The following is a 6736-nucleotide window of genomic DNA, read 5'->3' on the forward strand; positions in this document are numbered from 1 at the left end:
GCCAATGCGTGGCAGAACCAAGGACTGCTGTTTTCCTCTGAAATCAATAAAAATGTGTTTAAAAATAAATCACCTTTCCATCACGGCATCTGTACCACCATATCTTTTTTAAAAATACTAGAGGCCCGGTGCATGAAATTCGTGCTTGGAGGGTGTGTCCCTCAGCCCAGCCTGCACCCTCTACAATCTGGGACCCCTCGAGGGATGTCCGACTGCCCTTTTAGGTCCAATCCCTAAACAGGCAGTTGGACATCCCTCTCACAATCCAGGACTGCTGGCTCCCAACTGCTCGCCTGCCTTCCTGATTGCCCCTAATCGCTTCTGCCTGCCAGCCTGATCACTCCCTAACCACTCCCCTGCCAGCCTGGTTGATGCCTAACTGCTCCCCTGCCAGCCTGATTGATGCCTAACTGCTCCCCTGCCAGCCTGTTTGCCCCTAACTGCCCTCCCCTGCAGGCCTGGTCACCCCTAACTGCCCTCCCTTGCAGGCCTGGTCACCCCTAACTGCCCTCCCCTGCAGGCCTGGTCCCTCCCAACTGCCCTCTCCTGCTGGCCATCTTGTGGTGGCCATCTTGTGTCCACATGGGGGCAGCCATCTTGTGTGTTGGAGTGACGGTCAGTTTGCATATTACTCTTTTATTAGATAGGATATGTTTATTTATTTCAGAGAGGGAGAAGGAGAGAAGCATCAATGATGAGAGAGAATCATCCATCAGCCGCCTCCCGCACGCCCCCCACTGGGGATGGAGCCCACACCCCTGGCATGTGCCCTGACCGGGAATCGAACACTGCACCGCTGAGCCACGCCTGCGGGCACCACCATACCTTTATTATTTTTATTTACTTGTTTCACCACCACATCTTTAAAAAAAGGTGGCAGCCGCCAAGGCCTCCTCCTTGGCTCTCCAGGGGTGTGAGCCAGGAAATGCCTCTCACTGTCTGTGCGTGAGGGTGTGTGTTTGGTCTGGCCTGACACGCCTGGCGAGCGAGGCTTTTATCTTACACAGACGGTGTCTGGTTCGGGAGCACGGCCTTCAGGAAATTCCCGTCCTCTCAAGCCGCTGAGTCAGTGCCCACCCTCCTCCACCCGTGACCCGGTGCAGCCGGCTCGCTGCTCCCTCCCGCAGGTGCCCGCCGCCCACACTGCCCACCCTCCTCCACCCGTGACCCGGTGCAGCCGGCTCGCTGCTCCTCCCGCAGGTGCCCGCCGCCCTCACTGCCCACCCTCCTCCACCCGTGACCCGGTGCAGCCGGCTCGCTGCTCCTCCCGCAGGTGCCCGCCGCCCACACTGCCCACCCTCCTCCACCCGTGACCCGGTGCAGCCGGCTCGCTGCTCCTCCCGCAGGTGCCCGCCGCCCTCACTGCCCACCCTCCTCCACCCGTGCCCGGTGCGGACGGCTCGCTGCTCCCTCCCGCAGGTGCCCGCCGCCCACACTGCCCTCAGGTCCTGGAGGTGCCCCAGAGCCCGTGTGGGCAGGACGGGGTCACGGCTCCCCGCTCCCACCCCGTGGCACTGCGCTCACCGGCCAGCCCCCCTCCCCTCGTGGCCAGGCAGGTCCGCTCCTGGGCGGGGAGCCATGCCACCCGTGCTGGCCGCGCTTGGAGACAGTCACTGCGGAGCGGAGCGCTCTGGGTGGTGTCTCACCTCCTTTCCGCAGCCCTGACCTGTGGGGTCCTATTGCTCCCATTTCGCGGATCAGGGAACGGAGGCCTAGGCTAGCAGAACGCATTTCACAAGGTCACGGAGTGGGAAGGAATGCCGGCCCTCCGGGAGCCTCGGCAAGTTTTGGGCTGTGATTTCTGTCCGGTGCAGGCCTGGGGGTGGGGGGCGGGGGACGGGGGCAGCCACAGTCAGGCAGAGCCCCGGCGGTGGCTAAGGGGTAAAGCAGGCGGGCCGGTGAAGGTCTGTCGGGTGGGAAGAGCGGGATGAAGTGGTCCCAAGGAAATTTGTCTGTCCAGTGCAATGCTCTTGCCCATCAGCCTGGGGACTGAGGCCACACAGCGTCCCGTCCCTTCACCTGGACGGCCCCTTCCAGACCCGGGGTGGCGTGCACCCCATCAGCATTCCTTTCCTATCAGCTGGCCTGGCCTCCACCCGCTCGCTTGGCAACGAGGCAAATACTCGCTGCTGTGTATTCGGGCACCGGGCCAGGCCCGGGACGGCTGTAAGCCACCCGCCGGCTCCCTAAACATCAGCGGGAAACTCCTCGGAGGAGGACCAACACCAACAACAACAACACCTCCTCTTCGCCCCTGGACGCTAGGTGTGGCCGGGTGACTTGAGTTCTGGCAAAGGACAGACACAGATGTTCTCGGAGAGCTTCCAGAAGGTTCCTGAAAGGCAGTGCGGGGGCTGTGCCTCTCTCCTCCACGCCTCTCCCCTGCAGCCTCGATGGCAGGGCGGGTCGGTGTGTGAGGGTGAACCCACATCCCCGCGTTCTTCCTGGTGTCCACCCTCCATGCCCCGCACACTCAGAGCCTCCACACCCCCTGTGCTGGACACGGCCCCAAGTCAGAGGTCCCCCCCGCCCCCCGCCTTGGCGTCGGTTAACTTGCTGGTGGCTCACGGGATCACCCCTTTATTAGGAACGGAGGGGACCAGGAGGTGACCGGGAGGTGACTGGGAGGGGCCCGGGAGGGGACCAGGAGGGGACCAGGAGGGGACCAGGAGCACAGGATGGAGAGAAGCAGGGGCGGGGGGGGGGGGGGAGACGGAGCCCCTCCCGCACCTGCTGTGGCTGTGGCTGTGGCTGTGGGGCAGCCACCTCCTCTCCGGGGCTTTCCGGAACCCACCTGGTGACTAAGCTGCACCTGGGGAAGGTGCTTTGATGGTAACAGGCACCTGGACGCTCCGTCACCCCGGGAATCCCCAGGCAGCGGCCCGCGGGCCAGGATGAGGCCGTGACCTGCTTCTGTGAGAAGGCCCTGCCCTGGGGCTGGGCTGGGCTGAGCTGGACTGGGCTGGGCTGGGCTGGGCTGGACTGGGCTGGGCTGGGCTGGGCTGGGCTGGACTGGGCTGGGCTGGGCTGGGCTGGGCTGGGCTGGGCTGGACTGGGCTGGGCTGGGCTGGGCTGGGCTGAGCAGCTGGCCCCAGCACAGCCTCGCACCTTAGCGCTTCCCTGCTTCATCTTCTTACTGTTTAATTCCACTCACCGCAGAGCAGGCGGGAGAGGGAGAGGGAGAGGGAGAGGGAGAGGGAGAGGGAGAGGGAGAGGGAGAGGGAGAGGGAGAGGGAGAGGGAGAGGGAGAGGGAGAGGGAGAGGGAGAGGGAGAGGGAGAGGGAGAGGGAGAGGGAGAGGGAGAGGGAGAGGGAGAGGGAGAGGGAGAGGGAGAGGGAGAGGGAGAGGGAGAGGGAGACATCCGTGATGAGAGGGGATCGTGGTCGGCCGCCTCCTGCACACCCCCCACTGGGGATGAGCCCACAGCCCGGCCGTGCCCGGACGAAGAGGCGAACCCTGACACCACTGAGCCACGCTGGCCCGCAAGGAGCTGGACGTTGGAATGGAACTCTTCGCTTCGGGGTTGCTGTGTCGGACCTTGAACAACTGCATCATCGCTGTCAAGCAAGGCGTCTCGGGAAAGCCCTGGAAGGCCGTTCCCCAGAGCAGCTCGCTCGGCCCTCCTAGGTCAGCATGGCCTGTGGGTCTCCCCTCTGCTTTCCCAAAGGCCCGCGGCTCATTCATGTCTCCCCCACCCCCCACCCCCGGCCCCGCGCTAAGTGCTCCACATGGCAAACAGCCAACAGACCCGCACTGGGGACTCCAAGGAAACCCCTTTCACTTGGCAAAGGGTCCTGAGGCTGAGTGTGCGCCGATGCGGGGGCAGCAGAGCGAGGCGTGTTAATTACAGGGCTGGGTGAGGCTGGCGGACTCCGGCTCTACAAACAGACCTGCCCAGGCTGGGACCAATCGGAGGAGGAGGGGGAGGGGGAGGGAGGGGGAGGAGGGGGAGGGAGAGTAGGGGGAAGGGGGAGGAGGGGGAGGAGGAGGGGAAGAGGAGGAGGAGGGAGAGGAGGGGGGAGGGGGAGGAAGAGGAGGAGGAGGGAGAGGAGGGGGAGGAAGAGGAGGGGGGGAGGGGGAGGAAGAGGAGGAGGAGGGAGAGGAGGGAGAGGAGGGAGGAGGGGGAGGAAGAGGAGGAGGAGAAGGAGGAGGGAGAGGAGGGGGGAGGGGGGAGGGGGAGGAAGAGGAGGAGGAGAAGGAGGAGGAGGGAGAGGAGGGGGGAAGGGGGAGGAGGGGGAGGAAGAGGAGGAGGAGAAGGAGTAGGGAGAGGAGGGGGGTGGGGGAGGAGGGGGGAGGGGGAGGGGAGGAAGAGGAGAAAACATAAAAGAAAATAAATTCTGCGGGTGACACTCCAGTGTAAAGTGCAAACAAACCCAAAGGCAAACGATTCTGCGGAAAAGATTGCCGTTTCAGGACGAGGACGTGAAAATGGCCGACACCGAAGCAGCACCGTCAGAAGGAGGGGGAGGTGTTTGGTTAAGAACCCAGGCCGGGTGCACAGTCCGCGCGTCCTGGGTGCGTGCGTCGCACACACGCTACATGCGCACCCGCAGCTCGGAGGCACTTCTTCTGGTTGACGTGTCGTCTTCCTGGGAGAAGCAGGCCTGGCGGAGGTGACCGTCTTCCTGGGAGAAGCGGGCCTGGCAGAGGTGACCGTCTTCCTGGGAGAAGCGGGCCTGGCAGGTGACCGTCTTCCTGGGAGAAGCGGGCCTGGCAGGTGACCGTCTTCCTGGGAGAAGCGGGCCTGGCGGAGGTGACCGTCTTCCTGGGAGAAGCGGGCCTGGCGGAGGTGACCGTCTTCCTGGGAGAAGCGGGCCTGGCAGGTGACCGTCTTCCTGGGAGAAGCGGGCCTGGCAGGTGACCGTCTTCCTGGGAGAAGCAGGCCTGGCAGGTGACCGTCTTCCTGGAGTCACATTCCTGGGCTCCAGGCTCCTCCGAGCCGGGTGGAGGCTGTTTGGTTTCCACTGGAAACGTTTAGGAGAAATAAAAGACGGAGACTCATGGGAAATGCATTCCCACGTTGGGAACGGATCAGTGACCTCACCGAGACCATCATACAACCTCCCGCCTCCCCCAGGGGCTCAGAAAGCACAGCCGAGCGAGGCCTGGAGGAGGGGAGGCGACCCCCGCAGCTCCCCCCGGGCTCCGGGTCACAGCTCAGGCGTCCGCACCCCCAGGCCCCCCTGGGCTCCCCCAGGCTCTGCCTCCAGCCAGGTGACAGCAACACCCACCGCGGGGTCAGGCAGACCCACCAAAGCCCGCTGCGCGCTGGGAGGGGAGCTGGGAGCGGGATCTTCCCAGGGTGAACCCGCGACCGGAGGCGTTTATGGCAGCAAACACGGGCTCCCCCAGGGGTGGGCAAACTTTCTGACTCGAGGGCCACCATGGGCTCTTAAACTGGACCGGAGGGCCGGAACAAAGCATGGATGGAGTGTTTGTGTGAACTGATATAAATTCAAAGTAAAGGAGCGGAGGGGAGAGCAAGAGAACCCTCCGCTCTTTCGGCTCCGCGGGCCGGATAGAACAGCCGAACGGGCCGGATCCGGCCCGCGGGCCGTCGTTTGCCCACAGCTGGCCCCGCTCGCTAGGGAAGGAGATTCACATGGTGGCCCGCGCCTTCTGCTCTCCCCTTGTACCTGCAGGGCCCGCGCTCTGTCGATCTGCCGCGCTCTGATTGGCTCCTGGCCTTTTTTTTTTTTAATTGATCTCAGAGAGGAAGGGAGAGGGAGAGAGAGAGAAACATCAATGGATGAGAGAGAATCATGGATCGGCTGCCTCCTGCACGCCTCCCACTGGGGATGGAGCCCGCAACCTGGGCCTGTGCCCTTGACCAGAATCCAACTGGGACCCTTCAGTCCGCAGGCCCACGCTCTATCCACGGAGCCACACGGGCCAGGGCAACATTTTGTTTTGCAAGAAAAATCACCCTCGTTTCAAAACGCCCTGTTGCTCCGCTATCCATCCTGTTTCCTGCAAAACACATCTTCCGTTTGTTTCAGTGAACCCAGATCCCTCCTTCTCCCACCCCTCACCCTGTCCGCCTAATTCTGCTTTAACTCATTTCCATACTCGCAGCCCGCGGCGTGGCTCAGTGGTTCATAGGAGCGTCCACCTAGGAACCAGGAGGTCAGTGTTGATTCCCGGTCAGGGCACAGGCCCGGGTGGCAGGCTCGATCCCCAGGGTGGGGTGTGCAGGAGGCAGCCGATCAAGGATTCTCTCTCATCATGGGTGTTTCTATCTCTCTCCCCCTCTCCCTTCCTCTCTGAGAGCAATAAAATATAGTTTTAAAAAATACCAAGTTTTGCCCTAGCTGGTTTGGCTCAGTGGATAGAGCGTCGGCCTGCGGACTGAAGGGTCCCAGGTTCGATTCCGGTCAAGGGCATGTACCTTGGTTGCGGGCACATCCCCAGTGGGAGGTGTGCAGGAGGCAGCTGATCGATGTTTCTCTCTCATCGATGTTTCTAACTCTCTATCCCTTTCCCTTCCTCTCTGTAAAAAATCAATAAAATATATTTAAAAAAAAAATACCAAGTTTGAGAAACATCGACAACCTTGTAACTGAAGTGTGTGGTCCGTGGACCAGAGCGTGGCCGTCCCGGGGAGCTGGTTAGAGGCCCCGCCGCCGGCTGCGGAGTTAGAATCTGAATTCTGCCCAAACCCCTAGGCGGCCCAAACCCCCACGTGGCTTCAGAGCCTGGGAAGCGCTGCTCGGAAGAACTCTGGTCCTCGATGATT

The sequence above is a fragment of the Plecotus auritus genome, assembly GCF_963455305.1.
Source record: "Plecotus auritus genome assembly, chromosome: 5".
Lineage (NCBI taxonomy): Eukaryota > Metazoa > Chordata > Mammalia > Chiroptera > Vespertilionidae > Plecotus > Plecotus auritus.